Here is a 24,559-nt window from a genome sequence, read left to right as displayed (position 1 = left end):
GAGGTAACAATTAACCCGGCCCCCCCACCTCCAGGTAGTCAGGCAGGTGCTCTACGTGGGAAACGAAAGTCAGGACACAGGGAGGGTTTATCAGGGTCTTAGATCTGCGCTCACCCACGTGCACGACGCAGCCCCAGCCAGCCAGAGAGCCTCGCCCTCCCATTAGCGCGTAGAGAAGGCATCCTGCCTCTCCATCCCAGAATAAGCGGCATGATTATTTATTTAGCACCAGTTCAAAGCTTTTTGAAACGCACTCAAAGTGCTCTGCTGTCTTGCACAGGGGTACGCACTCCTGACTTTGTGAATCGGATAAGGTAGATCAGACCCTGCACCAGCTAGCCTAACACACCCCCTGTGACCCCCCCCCCCGATGTGTTCACACGCACAGGCTCTGTTCCCATGCAGACAGACCCTCATGCGCCTAACAGACCCTGCATGGGCGCATCACACCTCTGGGCAGTTGTCCTGGGAGCCCGAATATCCCGGAAAAGCCTCTCCCGTCCCCGCCCATCTCCTGGCAAAGAGCTCCCAGCCACCCACTCATGGGAAGCTTCTGTCCTCGGATTTCCTGACGCCGCTCCTCTCCCTGGCAGCCATTCGCGTCTTCTCAGGTCAGGTGTGGTCCTTTCACTGTCCAGTGTGCTTGAGGCTCATCCCCCAACCATTGCGAGCTCTCGGAGTGGGGGGTGGGCAGGCGAGCTCTCTGCAGAGCTGAGCACATAATAAGCACTGAAAAGGAACTGATGATAGAAAAAGCCAACTCACATGGCCTGTAGCTATGTTCATTTGCTCCTGAGTCCTTCAGCCCCTCTGCTTCCTTTCTCTCAGGGGACCCTCGCACCTGGCACCTGGCTCGTGTCTCTTCTGCCCTGCGAGACAGCTGGCAGTGCCCTGAGGGCAGGGGCTATGTAACAGTCGCTGGGTCCCTCCCCAAAGCCTGACAAAAAGAAGACTCTCGAATGTTTATAGGATGAGTGAGGGGCATGTGTGAGGGGCATTCAGCCTATCTCACCTGTGGGCTCAAGGGCCAGCCACAGCTCACAGCACCCACCTTAGGGGAGTGAGGGCAGGGCACTGACCTTGTCCTTGCAAGGCTGCCGTCCCCTGGGGATACCACACACCCCAGGCTAGAGCTCTCCTTCCTGTTATTCCAGGCATGGTCCACACTCCACAGTCCAGGAGGAGATAGGCCTCCCTGGATCCTGCTGGAATCCAGGGTCCCAATATGCTCAAGTTCGCATTCAATCCACATTTAGAAAGGTGTGTCCCATATCCAAAGGGGTCTCACAGCATTACATTCATTCATTTGGGAAACATTTCTTGTAAACAATATGGCATAATGGTCAAGAGCACAGCTGGGGGACCCAGACTGCATCGTGCTAATCCCAGCTCTGCCTCTTACCTGCTACATATTATTGAAACTCCCTTTGCTTCAGTTTCTTCATCTGAAAGATAGGGATTATAATAACACCTACGTCATATGGTGGTTGTAAGGATTAAATGAGTTAACGTAACACAGCGCCCAGAATAGTGCCAGAAACATAGTCCTCTACAGAGATTTGCTATTATTATTCTCAGGGGCTAGGACTCCAACTGAGTCATGAACTGAATTCATACACTCTTCAGGACCAAATGCACTTTCAAGGAAGGTGTTTTTGTGCCCATCCCCTCCCCCTCACCCCCACCATATCCGTCATCCTTCAGCTCTTCATTGCCAAAATGCAGTTAGTCAGCAGGGGACTTCTGCTCCCAGGGAGGCGGCCCTCCTTAGCCCATGGGGACCCCAAGCAGCCATAGAGCTACATTCTGATTCTCTATGGACAGTGCTCTCTGGAGCATCCTGGGGCCCTTCCAGCTCACCTCAGGGGCGGGGGTGGGAGGGAATCTCTCAGCATCCACCAGAGACCCATTTCATTCTCCACCCCCATACCATGACCTCCCAAAGAGAGGACCTAACCTCATGCTCAGCCCACGATGGCCCCAGCAGCCTACACCCGGACAGTGGAGAAATGACCACCAGAGACCCTGGGGCATGACCCACCCGGGGCTGCCACCGGCTGGCTGCCTCTGGGACCTGGAAGCGTGTCCTCACCCCTCTTTGGATCTCAGTTTCTTTATCTGTATCATGTGGGGTTGGATTTACGATTGATTCCCAAGGGCCAGTCAGGCTCTGTCTCTAGGAGTGACACTGTGGATGTGGCCACATGGGGGCTTCTGGGACTCCACCACAATTAGCATTGTGGCTTCAAAAGGTATGTCAGCATGTCCTTGGGGCAGCTGTCATTAACAATTATGAAGCCATTATCTGGTAAATAATTCATAACTCGAGAGATGGGATAAGCCGCCAATAAACAATAATCCATTTAGAAGGAGGCTTGGCAAGGGTTATGCTGCCGCGGGGGTGTGGCTCCGTTCCTGCCTCCGGTGTCAGCACGGCCCGCAGTGAGAGCCCCTCTGCAGTCCTCCCTCCTTGCCCCTGACCAAAGGCATCACCCTTCCTCTGGGCTCAGGCAGGACTTAGTGCCTAGAGTAACAATACTGAGTGATGACCAAGTGCCAAGGACTAGGCTGAACGACTGACATGTGCATCCCTCGTGAGTCCTCCCAAGAGCCATATGCACACGTGGGTGCCATTATCATCCCCCTTTGCAGAGCAACCTCTGAGGTTCAGAGAAATTAACATTTTACCCAAGGTCTGAGCCAAGATCAGAATGTGCTGGGCCGGGATTTGGGTCAGTTTGACGTGAGAGCTCTCCCTCTTGGTCAGGATGTCCAGTCTCCCTACTAGGAGCTTTAACCTCACGTCATGGGTCTGGCCTTTGTCTCCATGTGACCTATGCCCCCCCCCCCGAACTGGAAGTCCCAGAGGCCTATGTTCCCCTCTCCCGTCTTCCTCACCAAGGAGGGGGCCTGGGAGGTGTTTCATAGAGACTTCAGACCACAGCCTCACTGGGCTGGCTGCCTAGCTAATGGTGTGGTTAGGCTTGGCAGTGGAGGCCAAACCAAGGGCACTTCAGAAGGGGAGCGGGAGGGCGTGTCTTCATGACCCCGTATCAGAATTTCCCATCTTCTCATAGGCCTGGCGCACTTCACCTTTTCAGGAAGACATTTTGGCCTCTGGCCACACTCCCATGGAGAGCTCCATCTTGTGGAAGGAGCTTTTTGCCTGAATGGAGAGAACGTGCAGAGTGTGGGTTGGTCTTTAGAACAAGGTGAGCTTCCTCTAGGTAGAGGCACATTATCAGTGCCCATACAGTGAGCTTCCCTAAGGCCTGGAGTCATGGAAGGTGTTAATGACACTTCTCAGACTAGCAGAGCTCATCTGGGCCGGGAGCTTCAAGGAGGAGGGTGGAGTTGCTGGAGGCTGTAATTGTCACACATCTGGAATGTTGCACAGACCTCCATGGCCAGGCCATGTGGTGGAGGAAGCCACAGTGGTTCCCAGGCATGTAAATTTCTCAATAACTGTGGTCTCCAGCCCACGGAGAGGCCCCCTTTAGCCTTCTGACCTCTCCTACTGTAGACAGTGGGGGGGTCAAGACTGGCAGATATGAAGGCCAGGAGAAGGCGTCACCTTGCTGCATCCTAGCATAGCCTGAAACAAGCAGAACCCTCCATCTCCTTTGAACAGAGCTTCCTCATGGGAGGTGCTGGTTCAGTCCTATTGGCCAGACCCCCACACTGACAAAAACACATCCCCAGGCCCCTTTCTGATTTCTTTTGCTTCCACAAATGGAGAAAGGTTCCACTCCCAGGGCATCTCTTGCCTTTGATGATGACCTCGGCATATCATTCATCAAGGGGCCGAGTCTCGCAGACCGAGGGGAGCAGACCAGGGCGGCACAGCCATTGTCCTGGACACGTGACGCCACCCCCGCCAGTCCCCTCTCTGCCCCATTCCCAATCAGCACACAGATGCTGCGAACCCACTGAGACTCTTTCAGGGCCTTGGACAGCTCTTGGCAGAACTGGGGTGCTGACCCCATCATGGGATTCCCAGAACGGGGACTGCTGAGGCTTCACCCGTGGGTGTGGAAGGGGTCTCTGACCCTCTCTCCTCAGAGGCCTGAGCTGGGGGTGGGAGCTGTGCCAGGGCTCTGCCAGAGAAAAGGTGGAGGCTTTCTATTCTGTTCTCACCTCACCCAGTTCCAGGAAGGATGGAAGGTAACTTACAGGGACACATGGAAGGAGATGAGGTGAATCCAAAGCAGGAGGGGGCCCAGCGAGTGTAGGAGCAGGAAAAGACACAGGTGCTGCTGCCTCCCTGAAACCAGATCTAGATAGTTCCGTATGTGTGTTACAGGTGGGTCATAAATTTGCCTCCAGGCTTGGCGGTGCCTCTGACCATGGCCTCCCATTGGAATTGCCCGGGGCTTCTGGCGACTAATGGGATACCACCCACCACTTGCTTACCCCAAAAAAGAGGGAGACCCACCCGCCTGTGTTCAGGGCCCTGTTCCTGGGGCTCACACTTCCTGTCCCTCGTGGCAGCAACAGCTGGAGACCCAGCCGTGCTGCTCCCAGGGGGCTGGGGAAGCTCCCGGTGCCGGGCCAGCTCCTCAAGTCACTAGGACAGGATTTTCCATGCCTGCCCAGTTGTGGATAGATTGACAGAAAACAAAACTATCATTTAGGGAGGGAGGGGGAGTCTTCAGCCCTGGCAGTCAGAGGAGTGAGAGAAATCGGCTTTTGTCATGTCATGAGGCAGAGAGCATGGCTTGTCTGTGGGCTATAGCAGAAAGTACATCTTTCCGGCAGCCCCCAAGAAACGATGCTGTTCCGCGTGTGTTCACATGTCGATTGTCCTCCTGTTCTCAGTGAGGAGGTGCTGGGGGCTGCCTTGTGATGTGCCGTGGAGGAGGCACCCAGGACCGCCGGGCCCACTGTCCTTGGCCTCCTCCTGCCCCGCACCCTGGGGTTGGATCGACCTGGCACTAAAGCCTGATCCCAGAGGTCTCCAGGGAAGGAAATTCCATCAGCTCCCAGAGTCCCCGTTCCGGTGGCTCCTGCAGGCTTTTCTTCTATCTGACCTAAATCTCCCTTGCTGCAATTTAAGCCCATTTTCCCTGGTTTTGTTTTGAGTGGAAATGGAGAACAGCTAGTCCCCAGCTGCCTCCGAGAGCTGGGTGAGTCACAGTCCTTCATCGCTCCTGCCACACTGAAGCATTCCCAGAAACCTGCCCTGTTGAATCCCTTGCCGCTAAAGCCTCCAAGAGACCAGCTTTCCCATTAACGCAGGAGAGGAGGCTCCCCCCCACGGGAGCTTTGGTGGTGGCAGAGCCCCCCTCCAGGCACAGCACCGAGGTGGCCCCCCGGGGTGCCGAGGGGGGTGGGGGAGATGGCGTGTGAGTGAATCAGCACCCCACAGTGAACCATGCAAGGATGCAGCCTGGCCATGGAGCTGGGGGAGCTTCTCGTAGGAGGCAACATCCGCGCGAAGTCCTGAAACAGGGGGAGTCAGCTGGAAAAAAGAAGGCCTCGCAAGCCGATATCAGGAGGATTGTCATTCACTCCAGGTCCCATGTTTGTGTTTGCAGAACTAGTTCTCTTAGTTATATCCCCCTTCCCCACAGTGTTTAAGTGGAATCAGAAGTTCCACATCCTCACCCATTCATTCTGTTTTCAGTGAACATCTGCCTGGCGGGAGGGGGGGGGCTAGTCGCCACAGGCCAGGACGTGAACACAGCCCACGTAGCCCACGTGGCCCGTTTGCCTTTCTGGTGGCCTGTGGGTCTCCTGAGCTGCTCGCTAGGTTTCTGTCTTCATTTTGTGCCTTTTTACTTCTGGGAACAAAGAACCCCCACTTGTTTCTGCTAAACATTAGCTATTTCGTGGGCCATTGACGCCAATTCCTGGAAGAGTTGGGTTCATGGTAAAAAAAAAAAAAATTAAATTAATAAATAAAATTTGATTGGAAAGCCGTAGATCCCAGCTAAGTCTGAGTTTAAAAAGCAGTGACGCTGAGTGTCCCTGACAGCGCTCAGGCAGGGTGCGGTAAGTGCAAGAGAAGAATTTTTATTTTTCCTAGGCCCCTGGAATTAAAGCCTTCCTACTCTGTAGGATAAATGGAGAGAAACTGAAACCTTTTCCCTAACCACTTATCTTACCAAAATACTGAGATGTGAGCGATGTCATTTGACTTTGTTTTCCATTGCTTGATCAAAAGGGCCCTCCAAACTACTTGGCTTCAACACAAAGGAACCAAAAAAAAAAAAAAAAAAAACCATTGATTGGATTTAAATAATGGAATTGCCATTAATATCTTCCATAAAAGATGATTGATTCTGACTTGGATTTATGGGAAGTTGAGGCTTGTAAAAGTAAACAGAGTGGCAGTCACTCAATATTAATGCTGGTTTATGCACTGCACCCCCACCACCCCCAGGGCTGGTTAAATGGATGGGCTCCCACAGGCTGGGTCTAGAGCGTTAACCCCTGTGCCAGTTTAGGAAGCCAGCCTGCACCCGACCCCTCCTTCCCTCCCATGAGATCCTAATGTGAAAATTACTGGGGAGATCAGCAGCTTGCACCCCTGCTCTGTGGAAGCCCACAACCTCCAATACGACCAAGGGCTCCCAGATGGCCTGGACAGTCTCTCCCTCTCCCTGCACCCCTTAAGAGCTCCCAAGCTTCAGTAGGCTTGCTCTGAGCTTCTCTGCAGGTGGGTGGGTGTATGAGCCACTGCAACCTCTGGCCTTGCTGCTCTTATGGCCCAGAGCTCAATAGACGGGTCTTTAGTGCAGGGACATGAGGCCTGCGGGTTTCAGAAGCAGTTTCTCCACTGATTCTTGACTCCTGCTCAGGAAAAGACAGAGGTGAGCCCTAGGTCCTCCAGGAAAGTGGTGGCAGGCCCTAAGTAGCCTAGGGCTTTTCTTAGGCAGGACCTTGATTGAGGGTGATGGGGGCTGCCCATCTGCCATGGTGCCCGTAGTTCCCATACCTCCCAGCATCCCACCCAGCCAGGCCGTGGGTCCCACTCCTGACCCTCTCCCCCCCAGGTAGCTGCCTCTTTAATCCCTGTCCAGGGATGAAACCCTTATGATTGTCTCCCAGTCCTCTAGGCACTATTGATCCCTGTCCCCCAGGTGCAAACTGGCAACTCCCGACCTGTCCCCAGGGTCTGTCCACATGCCCCTGGACCCTCCCCAGGTTGCCCCTCAGGGGCCACAAGGACCTCACAGAATTCCTCAGCTCTCCAGCCTGCTCCTTGACCTGTGCTTGCCACCTCTGGGAATGGCCACATCATCCACCCAGATCCCAAGTCAGAAATGTAGGAGCCCCTCTCCTCCATCACTTTACACCCCCACATCCCAGGCTCCTGGCTCCATCTCCCAGCCTCTCCCCCAACCTTCCTTCCATTAACACTGCTCTTGACCTGGCTCAGAGGTCTTCATCAGTTCTAACCCCATTTCTCTCCCCACCGCTCTCTTGCCCCTTCGAATTCCTGTACGCTGGCCTGCAGAGTCTTCTCCAGGGGATGAGCCATGCCTATCTGCCAGTCCCTATAGGATAAGGTCCAGGCACCTGCCTCTGGGAAGCCTCCCCCACTCTCACCCATGCTGAAAGTGTGGTCACACTCTGGTACTTTACACCACAGCGACTTTCCTGTGCTCTTTGCTCCAGGTGCAATGCCATTCCCACCCCCACCCAGGCCTCCTCCCAACGCAAAAGCAGCCATCACATTTATGCTCCTCTGTCATGCTGTCCATACCTTTAATGCAGAGAAGGCAATGAACCTTTGAGGGCCTTCCATATCGGACATGTTTGGAGCTAACTGCTTTGCCCACACTACCTTCTGGAAACATCTGTATCCATCCACAGCCCCTGCTGCTGACAGCAGATCATGCAACATCCCTGCCATCAGCCTCATCTGCTGGACTAGGAGCAGATTCCCGATTGCAAGGGTGCCCTTCCACTGGCTGGCCGGCAATGCACGACTGATTGCTCCTGACTTTAAAACATCTGCTAGACCAGTAGGATCTCTGTCTTCTGGAATGGGAACGTAGGGAACCAGAGACAGTTCCATTTGGGGCCAAGCACTTCAGTCAAATGGTAACACAGATGCAAGACTGCAATTATTCCGGAGCTCTGCACCTAACAAAGTGGAGTCTCAAAGGCAGGGATCAGGAAGGGGGAGGAGAAGGGAGACGAGGGAGAAGGGGAACCGTGGGCAAGAGGCCTTCTCCTCGCGGCTGGCCCCCGAAACTCTTGTGCCTGCCCGTCTGCTGGCTCCCCTGAACCCTCACCATTGCCTCACAGCATCTCCCTTTAACATGAGCTGGTGTGGGCAGGCTCTCTGTAGTGAGACCAGAACCATAACTTGAACTACTTTTGAGCGCCTCACGGTCATGCTACTGAGTAGGAATTGTTACTGCCATTCTTACAGATAAGTCTGTTGGGGCTCAGAGACTATTAGGTGACATGCTCAAGGCTACAGGGCAAGGAGGCAGAGAGCCGAGATATGGGCCCATCTTTCTGATCTATGGCCAAGGCCTCTTGCTCAGTGCTTGCCACCGCAATGTCGCATACCATTAGCTGTGATCACTGTCCCCTCCTTTCCCACTCCAGGCTCCTTGAAGACGGGGCTATGCCTCATTTGCCATGGTGCCCCCACTGCCCTCCAGGGACTCTGGCACGACGAAGGCATCACATGCCTGATGGGGATGGCTGAATTTCCATGCAGCCCGTGGGAAAAGCATTTGACTCTGAGCCCAAAAGCCAGAATTCGAGTGCTGCCTGTCTCTGTTAAGGTTATACGACTTCTGCCTTGCCGCAACAATGGGAATAGCCCAAGATGTCACTGCCATTTGGAAGAAATGGTTTCTGGGATCCTTGCCTGCTCTCAGATCTCATGGCTGTGTCATCTCCGCCCCTGCCTGCCTCACAGGAATGACGGCATGCAGAGCCCTGCACATGCTGGTCCCGCCAGTGTTTGCCCCATCCTGCTCCTACAAATAGGGCTGCCCTTTCGCACAAGTCCCCGGAGGCCCCCCACCGAGGGTCCTTCCTTTCGCTGCTTGTGGTTTAGGAGGGACTTGTGCTGCGGCCAGCCGGCCAGCCGGGCTGCAATTTTCAGGCATCCCTGATAGCAGCTTTGCCTAATGAGGACGCAATGCTTACACATATTTTCATTCTTAAAAAAAAAAAAATCGGCTATTAATTTGTCAGAATTATTCATATTTTACTGATGATATTTTCCATGTATCTAATCAGGGAGCTCATGAATAGAAATGAAACTATTTAAATACAGAGATGGTGTACATGGTAAGATCTTGTTTTCTCAAGCTGTTTCAGAATGCAGTGCATACATTTATTTCTTCTAAAAACAGGTTTTTGCAACCATCAAAAAAAGGTTTTTTTTAAATCTTTGATTAAATATGACTCTATTCAAATACGGTAAATTGGTGAAAGTGGCATGTGCGTGCGTGTGTTTGCACACACATGTGTGCCTGTCTGTGTGGTCGCTTGAAGCCTGTTTTCTGGGCAGGAGACCGTGTTTGGTGAGAAAAGTGGAGAACGCATTTGGATAAAAATCTTTTGGATGGATGGATGGCAAAATAAAGGTACAAATTGAAATTGGGCTGAATAATATTCGAGATAATTATTTGTACAATGTAGGCTTTTAAACTGCTCAAAATTCCAGCAGCACTTACCTCCATTGAAAGTGGCTTGGAATCATTAAACAAAGCCAGATATTAAATATACTACTGCTATCTCTCGAAACATTAGCAAGTAATGTAAAACACATGGCATCTACTCAATGGAAAATCTGAGAATACAAATTATAATAGTTGTCTTATAAGACCTCTGGGAAGCTTGAACTGAATTGCTTAATTCCATTAATAACAAACTATTACTCTAGCTATTAAAGCAACATAAGGTAATAGAGATCATGTCGAGAGATTGGGCTGAGGCTCTTTCTTCACCTAACACAAATTTATTCAGGGGCATTGATAGATTTTAATTGACTATGGCAACTGAATAGCAACAAAGGAAATTGAATGTCTTTTGAAAAGCTCCACATTTTGTAGAAGCAAATAGCAACACCAAAATGAGGGTTTGGGGGAGCTGGGAGAGGCGGGGAAGGACACTGAGGAACATCTGTACTAGCAGCTCCTACACAGAAAGGCTTTCCCGTGACCTTCATAGAAGTTCCTTGGGAACGAGCACACTACAGGCCCGAGCATCTTTTTCATTGCCGTGTGGTACAAACTGCAACGAAACTACTCCAGGCTGCTGTAAAGACACGTGCTTTGTCATGAATATCCATGGGGTGTGCTTCCAAGATAGAGCACTGGAGGGACCTTTGTGCAGGCTGCTAGTCGTCTCTGGAGAGGTCTGAGGACAAGATTTATTTTAGCCTGAGGGCCTACCAATGGTGTGAGTGATCCCTCATCGTGGCCTGGCGATGGCATGAGTGACCCCTCATCGTGGCCTGGCGATGGCATGAGTGACCCCTCATCCTAGACTGGCGATGATGTGAGTGACCCCTTATCCTAGAGTGGTGATAGCGTGAGTGACCCCCTCATCGTGGCCTGGCAATGGCATGAGTGACCCCTCATCGTGGCCTGGCGATGGCGTGAGTGACCCCTCATCGTGGCCTGGCGATGGCGTGAGTGACCCCTCATCGTGGCCTGGCGGTGGCGTGAGTGACCCCTCATCGTGGCCTGGCGGTGGCGTGAGTGACCCCTCATCGTGGCTCTGAAGCTGAGGACTACTAAAGACTCCCTCAGCTCTTATCTCATCCAGGATGGAGTCTGGTGACCTGTCACCTACCTTTCTTTTCCACTTTTTGGTCCTCTGTCCACCACTCGTGGTCCCTCTGTCTTCTTTTCACACCGTATGAGCATCAGGTGTCTGTCCTGCATCTCGTATGGCCCTTGCTTTCTATGAAGTCCATTTTTATACTAGTCTGCTCAGGCTGCCGTAACAAAATACCACAAACCGGGTGCTTACACAACAGAAACTGTTTCTTGTCGTTCTGGACCAGAACCAAGTCCAAGACCAGAGTGCCCGCATAGGCAGGTTCGGGTGAGTGCTCTCTTCTTGGCCTGCGGATGGCCGCCCTATTGCGGTGTCCTCACATGGCCGAGTATGAGGGAGAGAAGGAGGAGGGGGAGAGAGGGACAGCTTTCCCTGGTGTCTCTTCCTATAAAAGGACTAATCCTGTTGGATCAGGGCCCCACCCTTTACAACCTCATTAACCTTAATTCTTCCATAAAGACTACGTCCAAGTGCAGTCACATGGCAGGTTAGGGCTTTACCATGGGGATTTGAGAGGGACACGATTCAGTCCACAGCAGTTTTAAAGTCCTCTTTTCATCTTGTTGGGCTAATCTGTCCTTCCCCACTCACACCCAGCCCCAAGTATCCAAGGGCTGCCTCGGCTCCTCTGTTGGAAGGGAAACCCATTTCTAAAGGAAACTCCACCCAGACGTGAGGGGCTGCCAGAAGCATCCCTGTGGTGGCAATTCTAGAAGGTGGTAAGGAGCCTATGGGCAGCACAGGAAGTGGCAAGGTCGCAGGGCACCCCCCAGTCACCTCCACGCTATGCTTGCCATGGATCAGGCCCGGATCACGGCGCCGCCTGTCCCAGGACACACAATAGTGTTGCTGCAGACGTGTCGGAAAGGTTGTGTCTTCTGATGACCGGGCTTGTCACTGGTTTGGGGAGTGGGTCCTGAGCATCATCTCACTTCCGTCTGTAGGGTTATCTTTTCATGATTTTCTGTCCAGGGTGGCAACAGGTGTAATGTCTGACTGCTGTGTGCACTGGGATTGGGGACCTTCTCTTTTTCACTGCCCATCGGTCCCAGCTTCTCTCCAGGACATCACAGAGGAGCTTTGGAGGGCTGGCCCGCAGCACACAGTATCCCCTCCGTGTCACACCCCAGCGAGGGCACTTGGCCCTTCTAGAGTCTTGTCAGAGCCAGGGCTCTGGGTGCGACGCCCAGGAAGGGTCTCTGGCTCACGGCTGTGGGCGCCTGCTCGCTGGCGCTGGGAGAGTCTAATACCACCGCGACTGTAGCACACACATGTGTTTGAAAACCTCCTTGGCAGGCAGGACCTCCTAATTTTTTCCACTTCTTGTGATTAGCGTTGCAGACTAATCCTAGCACCAGACTCAACACCAGCTGTTCTTCCCCCACTGCTTGTTTTTACTTATAGACCAAATCCCGGAGCTGCTGCTGCATCGGCTGGCCCCACTCCTCGCCTGCAGCCCGGCACCTGCAGCATGACCCCGGGCGAGTTATCTTTCTACCTGGCCGCCTGCATGCTTCACGCTGCCTGGGCGGCACTCGCCCGCCTCAGGGTGAGAGCCACACTTAGTGCCAAAGAGCCTCTGGCTTACCTGCCAAGACAGTCTTAGAGCCGCAGTTCCCAGAGCCAGACTGACCCTAGAAATTTGATTCTGCTTTCCAAAATATCAGGCATCCCTGGGTACATTGCAATTTTTGATGTCATGTGATCTATTCACAACAATGCATGCAGAATTTAGGAAAGTTTTATAACTTGACAATAAGATGAGCACACATGACCCCACCTCTGAACGTAAGAACTAGAATAGTGCCAGACTAGTGAAATGACCTGTTTTGCTCAATTCTTTCCAGCACCTCTTACATTTAGAAAGAGGCCTGCAGGAAGAACACTGGCCTTGGCCCCTGTCTCTTCCCCTACCCCACCTTGTGGCCATCTGGAGGACAAGGACCCGCCTCCCCCAGGGGCCCCCAGTTTGCAGCAACGGCACCTCCCCCCTTCAGCGGGGCCCTGGCCAGGAGGCTAGGCATCAGTGGCCTCCAGCCCAGCAGGAGTGGCCAGAGCTATCCAGTGGGGTCCAGGCAGGGCGACAAGGCAGGAGCTCGCTCAGCTTTATGAATTTCCCCGGCGTCCCCCCTTCTTCCAATGAGGGCCATGGCAGTGCTGGGAGGAAGGTTATTTACAGCTTGCAGACACGGGAGCTCAGACTTCTGCACCCTTAGATGCCATCAATTTGCATTTCTGTGAGAGTTTCTCACATACCTGGAAGGCCCTAAAAACAAATCAGGGAGTGTGGCATATGGGACATTTGCCCTCCAAACACTCCAGCGTCAAGAAGAATTGTGATTGTCAGAAATATCATATTCCTGTCGAAAGCACATGAAATCAGCTCTGTAAATTGGGAAACATAAGTCATGGTTATATTTGTTTTGCTGCCGTATAAGAATCACAAACGTCTCATGGAATAGGAAATAAAACAAAACAAAACTCTGAGCCCTTTTAGAATGACTTAATGTCCAACCGTAGCCACCTCTACCCAGCTGTGCAGTTTCTCTTACGAAATTCCTAACTCCCTTCCGTCCTCACATATTTTGGGCCAGTTGGTTTCTTTCTTGGCAACCGCAGTTTATTGAAAACAGGATTAAAGTAAATCACTCTTTTGTCCTCTTCAGCACCCTCTCCTTGGTTGCCTCTCCAGCAGCTGTTTGGTTCTCTCTCCTTCCTCTTCTCTCTCCATTCCTCCTTCCCTCACTTGGTTCAGAATTCCTGAATCACGGGATCACACAGGGAGCCGATGGTTCCCTGGAGTAGAGTGGAGCTCAGCACCCTAGGCAGTGCACCTGTGCACGTGCCCCCCACATCACCACCCCAAAAAACATTTTAGCTAAAAGGCCAATGGAGGGAGGGGTGGGGACAGCAGGACAATGAGTCCACCAGGGTGAGCAAAGGTGGTAGAAATAGAGCTCAGCTCTGCCTGGAGAGAGAGGGCCAGGCGGAAGGTACTATAGGTGTCTCGGAGAAAGGACACAAACAGCTGGAGGAATCCAGGAAGGTTTATCCCTCGAGCATCTTCCACTGGATCCTAAAGCAAGGGAGGCTTGAGATTTGTAAAGCAGAGCAAAACTCCAGCTGGGGAGAGAGAAGGCTGACCTGACACGGGCGTGTGTGCATGTGACGTGAGGAGGGCATAAAGCTGGGAGCATGACTGTAATTGGGAATGAAGGCCCGGGGCTGCACCTTGCACTGAAGCCAAGCCTGTGTTAGGTTAGCACTGAGTCAAGAATGTCCAGGGAGACAGAAATTGGTCTAAGGACTACAGGAATGGTTGACTGCGGAATTTAAGCCAGAATCCTAGGATCTTATATACTGGCGGGGAAAGCCAGATTCTGTGAGCTCTCAAACTCAAATCCTTCCATGATCATTTTGTTTGTGTGTGTATGCTTGTTTGAACACAAAAGTCATCCCTTGGAAAGCAGGCAAGGATTTCCCTGACCATCCGGAGGTCTGGGATTTGGGCAGCAGTCAGTCTCCCTTCTCTTAAATCCCTGTGTACACTCCCTTCATGCATTACTGCCTTGGCCCCGGTGCCAAATGGGCTGGGGCTGGCATGCCAACAAAGTGCCTTGACATCCCCATGAATGTGGCAAATCAAAGCCCACACCCAGCCAGGCAGGGAGCTCCAGGCCTCTAGGTGGAGAAAAGCTCCTTTGACTGGAGTCAGAAAGCATTGAGAGGAAGGAGAGAGCAGGCCAACTGGAAGAATTTGGCCTTGCTCTAGCACCCAACTCAACACCCAACCACGTCACTGCTTTCTTGGCACCTCCGTGAGGAAATTCAGAAAGGTCAGGGAGTTTCTAGAATGGTACTGCCCACAGTCCAGAACTTTCTGGAGTCATGGAGGTTTTCTACATTATGTTGTCTAGTACTACTGAGCACCTCGAATGTGGTTCCTGTGACCGGGGAATGAAATTTTTAGTTCTATTCAAGTTACATTAATTTCAATTGAAATAGCCACAGTATTATTAGCAGCTTGACTTTAGAAGACCCGTAGCAGAGCCTGGGTGAGGCTGCTTGATGCCTTCCCAAACTCCGGAAGATCTTGTCTCTTCCTATGCCTCAAAGTGGCCGAGCATGCAGAGCTCTCAGAGAGAAATTATCCTGAAAATCAGAAGGGGCTGGATGCTGACAGAGGTCCCTGCAACCAGGCACGTTCCACTTAGTAGTCAGAAGAATTGTGCTCGGCATGGGAGAAGATCCTCCACGTTCCCCAAAGCCATTTTCCTCTTGCTGTACAAAGTTTCCTCCGTTCCAGCTGTCTGAGGAAGCAATTTTGCAAGGCTTTATTATTTTTTTTTTATTTCTTTGGCATATTCACTGAAGCTGTACCTGGGTTCCCACCCTCCATTTGATTTCTGGCTGTTCAGGCTTCACTCCTGGCCAGGGTGCTAGGGTTGTCCCACAGACTGGTCTCTCTTCCTTGGGGTGTTTGGAGAGGAGATTAAGGGGCTGATTGCCACCACTCATAGGAAAGGGGCAGATGGAGGCAGTTTGGTGACCATTCATTCCACTGAAAATATGTGCTCTCTTTGGGTGTCAGTTAGGAATGCCTAGATAGATATTTATTTGCTCGCTCCAGAACAGCCAGGCCCAAGCAGTGGCTGGATTTGGGGTGCTTTGGTGAAGTGCCCTGGCTCTGGGGTAACTGATGGAGAAGGCAGAATCCCTTCCTGCTTTCAACAATCTTAACTTCTCGGGGCACGCAGGGATACTAGGGAGAAAAGGGAGCCAGTCAGAACCCGGGATGAGGAGACACAGACCTTCAAGCTTTGGGAAAGTGGGGGTAGCACCTGGTCTGTGTCTACCCCCCCACCAGCCCCTAGGGAGTAAATCTTATGGGGAGAGGGGGTCAAGGGGGACAGCACTTAGAGATCCAGAATCTCCCAGACCCCTGTGTGGACTCAAGGAATAATGGAGGGTGAGGGAAATAGCTCAACAGTCTCATTGTGTTTATGGCACATCTTTTCTCCATGGGCTGCTTAGGATTCCAGAACCTTAATCTAGAAATAGAGCCCTTGTCCACTGGCTGAAAAGGGTGGAAACAGATGAGTAGGGGGTGTTTGCTTTTCCTAGGATAGAAGGCTTAATTGTTCATTTAAGAACATTTGCTTTGGGTTTAGCCTTGTAAGAATAATGAACTTATACAGGGACTGTCCTTAAACCCACAGATATGTATTGATGTCAACCGTCCAGCAGGTCCTGTGCTGTTCCCCAGTGAGGGAACAGTGAATGTGATCACCTCTGCCCTAAAGGACAGACTCTTCCCAGTCTGGTCTGGGCAGGAGGAGCAAGCTATTCAGATAGTGTTAGCAAGGAAGGACACAGGGTGGGGCAGTCATGCCAGACACCGGTGTGCAGAAGGCAGCAAGTTCTGGGGGGCTTCATGGAAGAGGGAGAAACTGGAGCTGGGCCTCGACGTGGGTAGCAGACTGCAGGTATCTGAAAAGAGTGAGGTGGTCTCTTCAATAGTGCAGGTGGGAGAAAGAAATGGTAAGTGAAAGGAAGACATGGGGAAAGTTTTATTAGTATAACTTCCAGGTTTTTGGATATCTGCTTGCTATGTTTAAACCTTTTGAATTGGCAAACCACCTGGTATCATTTGTTAGATCCTGGTTTGTGGTTCTAGAGGCCCCCTGACCATCACCCACCTCCCTCCAGGGCTAGAAAAGAGAAGAAACAGACAAGACTCTGGTAACGGGGACATGATTTTTATGTGATGGCCAATCAACTGTGACTCTGAAGCCACTCTTCATACATTTTCTCTGATTTAAAACACAATTTTGGAAGTTGATTTCTAGGTTTATAAAAAAATCCCTGTCTATTTTGAGTTTGGAAACATAATTAATTATTTCCTAGAAAAGAGTTTTAAAACCTGATTGCTTTCCCCAGCTCCACATCTCCTAAGAGGCTATTTAAAAAAAAAAAAAAAAAAAAAAAAAAATCAGATTTCAAATCACGCACGCGGAGTAAGTAGCTTTTTTGAGTTCAGTTGACGAGGTTGCACTTTGACATGCTTTTCAAGATTTGAATATTTTTATAAATCATGATTATGCTACTGTTTAATGAGAACAAAAGTGGAAATAGCATCTGCTTGTCTGCCGCCGAGCCTCTCCCGGCCTGTGTGTGCTGTCTGGAAAAGTTGTGGCCCAGTCTGGAGAGCTGATGAGCGTCTTGATTAGCTGAAATTGCTTCCTGTGGTAGTTGGGGGGCGTGTGATGAATTGGGTCATTTCAGGGATCCGGGACACAGGAGCTGCTCTGAGACTCAGAGTGGCTCACAGTCTAGCTCAATTCAGAAACCCCCAGCATGGACACATGGGCCGGTTTCCCTTTCGGTCGCAGCTGGGATCTTGGGGTCCATTCTTGGCTAGACTGTGAGCTCCTCCAAGGCAGGAGTAGAGGCTGATACACATTGAATCGACTCTAACGGAGATGCAGGTATTGTGACTGCTGCTTATGGGGCCGGAGGTGGTGCAGACATGGGCAGATTCACTGGGGGTGGAGAATGGAGACAGCATGAGACAGCAGTGGAAACAGCTCTGCAGTGGGCACAGAGGGCAGCTTAATGCCATTCCCATTCAACCCAATCACGGGTGTTCAGGTTGAAGAAACTATGTCAGCAAGAGTTTAAATATGGTGCTCTTTGTTTTCTGAGTCTTCGAATGTTGCAACATGTTAGTTTTCTTTTGAAATAGTGAAACTAAAAATGTTTTTGATTTTTAAATTGTTACCATTTTTTATCTGGAAAACTCGTCCTTCCAGAATTCCTTACCACCACCCCCCTGAAGCTCCTCTTTAAATAACAGTTTAATGTAACTTCTCCATAAGGAAATGCCGCACTCTTCAGTGGACAGTTCCATCAGTTACCGCTGAAAAATGCAAACATCAGTGTAACCCACGTCCCTATCAAGAAAGCAACCATTTCTGTCAGAAAGTTCCTCGTGCCCCTTCTCAGTCAACCCCCTACTCCAGAAGCAACCACTGAATGGTTTCACCTTAACAAGCATTTTAATTCAATGTTTTAATTTTAAACATCACCGGCATTTTCAACCTGAAAAAGGACTCCTTCCTCCAAGAAAAGTATGCTGCTGGCTCCTGGGATCCCCTGTGGCAGCCAGGCCCAGGGTACCTTCTCCAGATGTTGCCAAGCCCCCTGGCTCAGACTTGGAGGTCGTCTGAAGTCTCATCAGCTGCACACCTCCACACCTGGAATCTCAGACACTCGCAATACCTTGAGAACAATGGATGGCAAGAAAATTCATTCTGTGCTTTTTCCAGGATTGCTTGCATGCTGAGCAGGAGGGCCCCAGATTAGAGAGAGAGAGAGGCCTGCTTGTCCGCCTGCATAATCAGCATCGAGCATATTCTTGCCCCAACAAAGAGAACAGTATGTTCCTGAGATGCTGCTATGCGTCTTGGAGGCTCACTGGTAGGCGGTTCCCCTGGGAGGGAGTGAGACTTTTCAGCAGCACCCCATGCCCACTCCATCCCCCACCTTTTTTTGCCCCAGACTCTCTGGCTCCTGAGGAGGGGGCTGCTCACATGGGGCCTAGCGGAGGGCAGAGACGGCGGTGGCTTCTGTGCCACTTCATCCCTCTGACCCTCTCAGAGTAAAATCCCTGCAAACCCACCTGTCTGCCCCGTTGACTCTCCTTCTCACGCTACTGTGGCCACTTCGCTTGTCTCTTTAGATGCGGTGTGTGTCTTATGCCAGGTGCTGAGGGCAAGTCCACCTTCTCACACGAGCTGCTGCGGGTCCCCAGCAGAGCTCTCTGGTCTGTCAGTCTGTCCAGTGCGTCAGCGGCAGCACTGTGCCAGGCACCATGGACATTTCCAGAACAAATAGCCAGGCTGAGCCCCTTCAAGGTCAGGTGTCTCCCCGTGACCTCTTGCAGCTGACTCCGTCGGTTTGCTCACTAGCACTCCATTAGGACTCAAGTCTTTGAGGGGAGACCAAGATTGGAAAAATGACTTCTTTTTTTTTATTTAGTGTGTGTGTGTGTGTGTGTATGTGTGTGTCTTACCTATGATTGTATTTTCCTTTTTAATCATAAGGATTTAAATCCGGAAACATAACCTAAGAATATATGTGCTTTGTTTGAATGTCACAGTCATGCCCTCGGTAAAATTACCCTGAGGCAAGAGAACTAAAGATGTAAAGGATTAAGATACAAGATGCATGGGCCTGCAGCCAGTGAAGGGGGCTCCCTGGGACCGGCACACCCAGCCCTGCACTGGGATGCCTCCGCTGCCCCTCTGACCTTTGACAGGTCACTCCCTGGCCTGTGCCTAAGTTGCGCCATCCGAGTGAAGTTTGGACTAAAGGTCAGAGGTCACCTCGGCATGACCCTCTGCGGCTCTGTACTTCCTTTGTTATCACTGGTCACTTAAATGTCTGCCATGATCACAGCCAACTATACTGGTGAAAGTTTAATAGGTTTTAGAGACCCAGCCCGGGAATGACAGAAAAGGCCACATGGGTAGCGCTGTGCCATCGACGACTTGTGGTTCACGCAGAAGGCTCGTGTGCTGCCGTCACCACGTGACAGCCCCGCTAGCCCTGCTCAGACTGTGCGGCCTCGCTCCTCCAGAATGAAGCCAGCTAAAGGGAGCCTTAGGGGCCCGTGGCCGTGAGGCGCCTTGGCTTTCTTTTATAGGAACTGCCCCATCCATGCTCTGGCTCCCACCCAGACCCAGGAGATTAAAGTAAGGCCACAGGTGAGACATGAGGGCCCCGACCCCGAGAGGCAGCTGCTATGAGGGAGGAGGAAGAAGAGGCAGGCAGATCTCCAAGACAGCACTGAGGGCCTTTCATCCTCACACACAGCCCTGCACTTACTGCTTTCTGTGTTTTGGTGAAGAACAGGCCAGCCCTCAAGGCCACATAAACGATAAAATGCTTCTGTGTGCCCCAGTCCTTCCTCCTCCTCCACTGGGAGCCTCGGGTTCCAGCCCAAAGGAGTCCATGGGGCTGGGAACATCTCAGAAAAGCACTCTCTGAATCAACCAGGGAGGTCAGCAAGAGCAGGGCCCAAGCTTTCGTCTGGATGCTCCCCCCATAGGGCCTTAGGACCACAGGGCCTCGGGAGACCCTGGAAGCTCCGCCAGTGACTGCTCAGACCACGAGGGGCTCTTCCTGAGAATAGTCCCAGGTCCTGAAGGGAAGAGAATATGTGTTCCATGTATTCCGCTCAGGGACAGACAAATTTATAATACATTTCAGAAGTGTTTTTCACAAAAAAAAGTAAATTTTTAAAAAATCTTTTTTTTTAAATTACAATTCGGTGCTTAAAGTGACACATGTCACTTCCCTAGAAAATTCACTCATCTAGAAAAAGTTCAGAGTGTAAGTGATGGCCCACCAGCCCGAGGTTTCCGGAACAGGGGCATCTGAGGCACTGAAGGGGCTACTGCCGAATGAGTGGCAGGCGTGGGGACATCTACACAGGTGCTCCCGCTGCTCACGGAGGGCCAGGGGCGAGGGGTCCTGCTGCGGTCCTAGGCAAGGACTCAATTCTGTGTTCCACTGGGCGGCATGCCCTCTGGAGCCCCAGAGGCAATTTCTAGGGTTTTCCTCAGAGCGGCTTAGGGTCAGGCTCAGGACCTTCCCTGAAATGGGGTCATAGCTCCTACTGTAGCTGGCTCTAGAGGGGGGATGGGCACAAGTTGGGCCAGAAGAAGGCACTGGGCCACAGATTTCCTCTGGTCCTGGTGCCAGGGCTGGGCATGGATTCAGCCTACAGTAATGGTGCTCCCTGTGGGAGGCCTGCCCTCGGATGGGCACGTGCCAGGCCCAAGGCCGGGGGCTGCGACCAGGCAGCTGTGTCCCTGACACTCCCAGCCTATGATCTGAAGCCCTGCCAGTGGGTGAGCCCTCCCTTGGGCCCCTCCCCCGGGCCCCCAGTCTCTGCTGGTGGTCTGGGTGGTCTTGTCTCCTAGAAGACAGCCATCTCAAACCTCTGCTGGCGGGCACTGCATGGCTTTGATCTGCCGACCTGCCCCCAAGAGGCAGTCTTTTTCAGAAGGTCTTTCTGCCTTTCATCTTCCCACAGGGATCAAACACCCTTAGTTTCTCTCCTCCCTTCTGCTAGAATGCTTAGTCTTCTGTTATGCTGGCCTTTTATATACCGTTCTTGAAATTTTCTCACTCAGAGAGACGTGTTGTTTACCCTATCCCTCACTTTCTTTCCAAGTGGGGAAACTGAGGCCCAGACACTGATGGGAGAGCTAGGGTGGAGAGCCCTGTGATGGGGGTGTCAGAGGAGACCGCCTTGTCCTGGCCGGTGGGTCCCTGAGCATCGCTAGGCCCCAGTGACTGTTTCCCCGACCCCCACCACACAGGGGCAAGGGGTCTCCTCCCAAGGGGTGGACTGTGTGCTGGGAGGCTCTCTTCTAGGTGGGTGTGATGAGGCCCTGACAGGCACCGGCTCAGCCACTTGGGTGCTCCTTACAGTTCTCTGCTCTCCTGCAGGGCTTAGGCAGCACCCCTGCTTTCAGAACCCACTATCCTGGCCATGCTCTGTCCTTAGTTTCATCCCTCTGCCCCTTTTGGTGAATGCTTCCATTGCATTGTCTGCTAATCCTCGAGGCATCCTACACTATGATTTTGCTGCCACCATTGCCTGTTCTGCCCCATCTCTGCCCACTGAACAAGCTCTCAAAACCCTAGTCCAGTCTGTTCCCCCTGCCCCATCATCCAGGTGGGGAGGTCCCCAAATACCTCCCCTGAAGACCTCCAACAGGCAGCAGGTTGACAGAACCTGGTGCTCTGGGGGACCCAAAGAGGCATTTTCAAGGGTGGTGCACAGGCCCTCCCAGATGCTGACTTGCAAATAAACACCCCTTTTGTTGCTGGGAAGAGAATGGGGGCATGGACTGCTGTGTGCCACTGGGCTGACGTCACGGATGCCTTCCTGGCCTCCCCCTGGAGGGTGGGCTTCAGAGGACACCTGACCCAGTTTGGGAACCACCTCCTGACCCCAGAGGTCTCTGAAGAGGACGTTCTGTCTGCCATGGCCAACACCAGGCAGGTCCTGGCCAAGCTAACCAGGTCAGCTCCCTCCTCATGCAGCCGGGCAGCCGACCACGGGGCCACTTTCAGGTAGGGGACCCAGCTTCCTCTCTCAGCCTCGCACTGGCCTCCACAGCAACCAGAGCACTTTGCTAGCGAATGCCTGAAACCTTTCAACTTCTCTCTTAAGAAAACGATGGGAAACACATAAACTTCCCCAGGAGTGGCGGGCATTGTCCAGACGTTCTCCAAATGGGCATGACTTGGAGTCCTTTCCTGCCCCTGGTGGTTCATTTTCCACCAAGCTGGGCAGCTGGCCTCCTTAACGGCTCATTCGTTAGGAAACAGAGCTGCTTATCTCCGTGCACTTGAAGGAATGCGAAGGCTCGTGTCCTGACTGACCCTTCCCCACATGTCTTGTAGACGCATCACCCTACTGCCTTTGCCATGAAATTCTGGCTTCCTTAGCAAAATCAGCTCCTGACCCCCCCAGCGGTGCTGGAGAGTCTCAACCCGACCCTTACCCCCCGAGAGTTACTTCTCCCTCAGGCCTTGTCCTAGGTTAAGGACAGGGACTTGAGCTGCTCTGTGGTCCAAGGATGAGTATTCGGGGCCATTACCTTCTTCCCTGCGGCTGCTGAGATCATGCTAGAACATTTAAAAGGGCTTCACCCAGGGCCATAGGAGAGCACCAGGGAAGTAAAGACAAAGAGTATTACATTGCTAGGCCTTCTGGCTCCCCCGCACCTGCCTCTCCTCCAGGGATCCCCAGCTCCTTTCCTGGGTCCACCTCAGTGGTGGACACCATCACAGCACCAAGAGCTCAAACCTTAACAGCCTGACTCCTGGCGAGACGGAACAGAGCTCCCTTGAGGCCCACCTTCTGTGTCTGGCCTCAGTTGCACTGCACCCCCAGCACCTGCAGGGTGGGGCGGAAGTCTCTCTTGGAGCTGCACAAGGACAGGAGAGAACTTCCCAGACTCAAACCTTTCAGATTCTTTGCAATGCAGAAAAGCCACGTCCGAAGCCAGGATGGGGCCGACCCTGGGGTTGTGGGCAGAGTCGTGACTGCGTCTCCCGCAGGCTGCCTGTCACTGTCCTGTGTGGGGTTGCACGGGGTGGGGGGGCCGTGCTGTGTGGACACGTGCTGGCACTCTGGAGAGCCTGTGAGCACCACAGGTGTCAGGATCCTCTAACACGAGGGGCAGGAAAATAGCAAAGACTTGCAGAACATTTAAGACAAGAAATTAAAAAACCCATGCAGGAGAAGCGCCCGTTGCAGAGACCAGTTTGTATGTTCTGACCTGCCATATAATAGGATTACGCACGCCTTCTCTCTGCCACAAGCTGGCACAGCAGCTCGCTTTTGGGGGTCCAATATCCCCAGGGACTCCGCTTCCTGACTTTGTAGAGCCTCTGGGAAGAGGTGACTTTTTTTGGTCGAGATTTTGGCATGTGCCCTTGAGTGTCTTCACCTGTCTCTTGATTCAAGAAGCCCAGACTGGTGTGTCTCTGCCAGCAGTTCAGAAGGGCCTCATTCAGGCCTGGCCTTTGGAAATTCACCCAGGGCAGCACGTTTGCTCCTGCGATATTATTTGTCCACTGGTCCATCAGGCCCTCCTTCCAGCTCCCCAGCGGGATCTGGGCCAAGCCCCCCAGGGCCTGATGCTGAGCACAGGGAGGGCGTGGCACGTGGCAGGCGCCAGGGAGACCATATGACCTGGCATCCGTTCCAGTCACTGTTGCTGTATAACCAACCGCCCCAAACCTAGCTGTATGGACAGCCGTGTCGTGAAGAGAGTCTGCATCAGGACTTCAGACCACACACAGTAGGGAGAGCTTGTCTGCAATGTCTGGGACCTCGACTGGGAACACTCATGGGCTGGCGACTCTGCCACCCTGCCTGGGATCATCCAGAGGCGTCCTGTCTCCCAAGGCTGGTGTGGACGCACTGTGGATGGGAACACCTGCACCTGCCCTCTCTCTCTGGGCCTGGGATGCCTCACACTGCAGTGGCCTCAGACGGGTAAATTTCCTATATGGAAGCTCAGGATTGGGGGACAGGGTGTGTCCCAAATAGCAGGCGGAAACCTGCCTTTGCTGACTTAGCCTTGAAAGGCACACCTTGTCACTTCTGCTCGGTTCTGTCGATTACAAGCAAATCACATGTCCTCTTGGATTGAAGAAGATGGAAGTTAGACTCCGCCTCTCGATGGGATGGGGGAGAGATGAGGTTTTAGAAGAGTGTGAGACTGCACTCTGCCACAGCACCCTGCTGCAGGCCCCTCCCTTTGCAGACAAAACCCCAAAGCCTTGATGCAGTGCCCTGTCCCAAGCACATCGGGCCTTCCCACATTTGGGATTCCCACCCTGGGGTCCCATGGCCCAGCGACTTTGTAAAAGCAATTCGGTAGACTAGGTCCCGGTGACAATGACTCTTTGTGGGGACATTTAACATAAAGCACAGCCTAACACAGCAAAAGTCAGCTTCCACGTCTGGGTGAAGGCAGAGACAGGAGCTAGACCTCTGGTTCCAAGGGCCGGCTCTGCCCCTTGCAGTGGTACCTTGGGCAAGTTACTTAGGTTCTCTGTGCCTCTGTTCCCTCATCCATAAAATGGTACCACCTGTGTTAGCCAGCTCAGGCTGCCTTAACGGAATACCAGACTGGGTGTCTTAAACAAGAGGAATTTATTTGCCCTCCATTTAGAGCCTGGAAGTCTGAGACCAAGGTGC

The 24,559-nt window shown here is 52.4% G+C and overlaps 1 protein-coding gene across 4 annotated transcripts in view; it reads left to right on the top strand.

Moving 5' to 3' along the window:
- KLHL29 (kelch like family member 29) overlaps positions 1-24,559 on the top strand; it is a 310,021-nt gene that overhangs the window by 90,892 nt on the left and 194,570 nt on the right. The window lies entirely within an intron of this gene.

Source organism: Ailuropoda melanoleuca, chromosome 4 (assembly GCF_002007445.2).
Source record: "Ailuropoda melanoleuca isolate Jingjing chromosome 4, ASM200744v2, whole genome shotgun sequence".
Classification (NCBI taxonomy): Eukaryota; Metazoa; Chordata; class Mammalia; order Carnivora; family Ursidae; genus Ailuropoda; species Ailuropoda melanoleuca.
The sequence above is the reverse complement of the archived record's forward strand: the minus strand, read 5'-3'. Positions and strand labels throughout refer to the sequence as shown.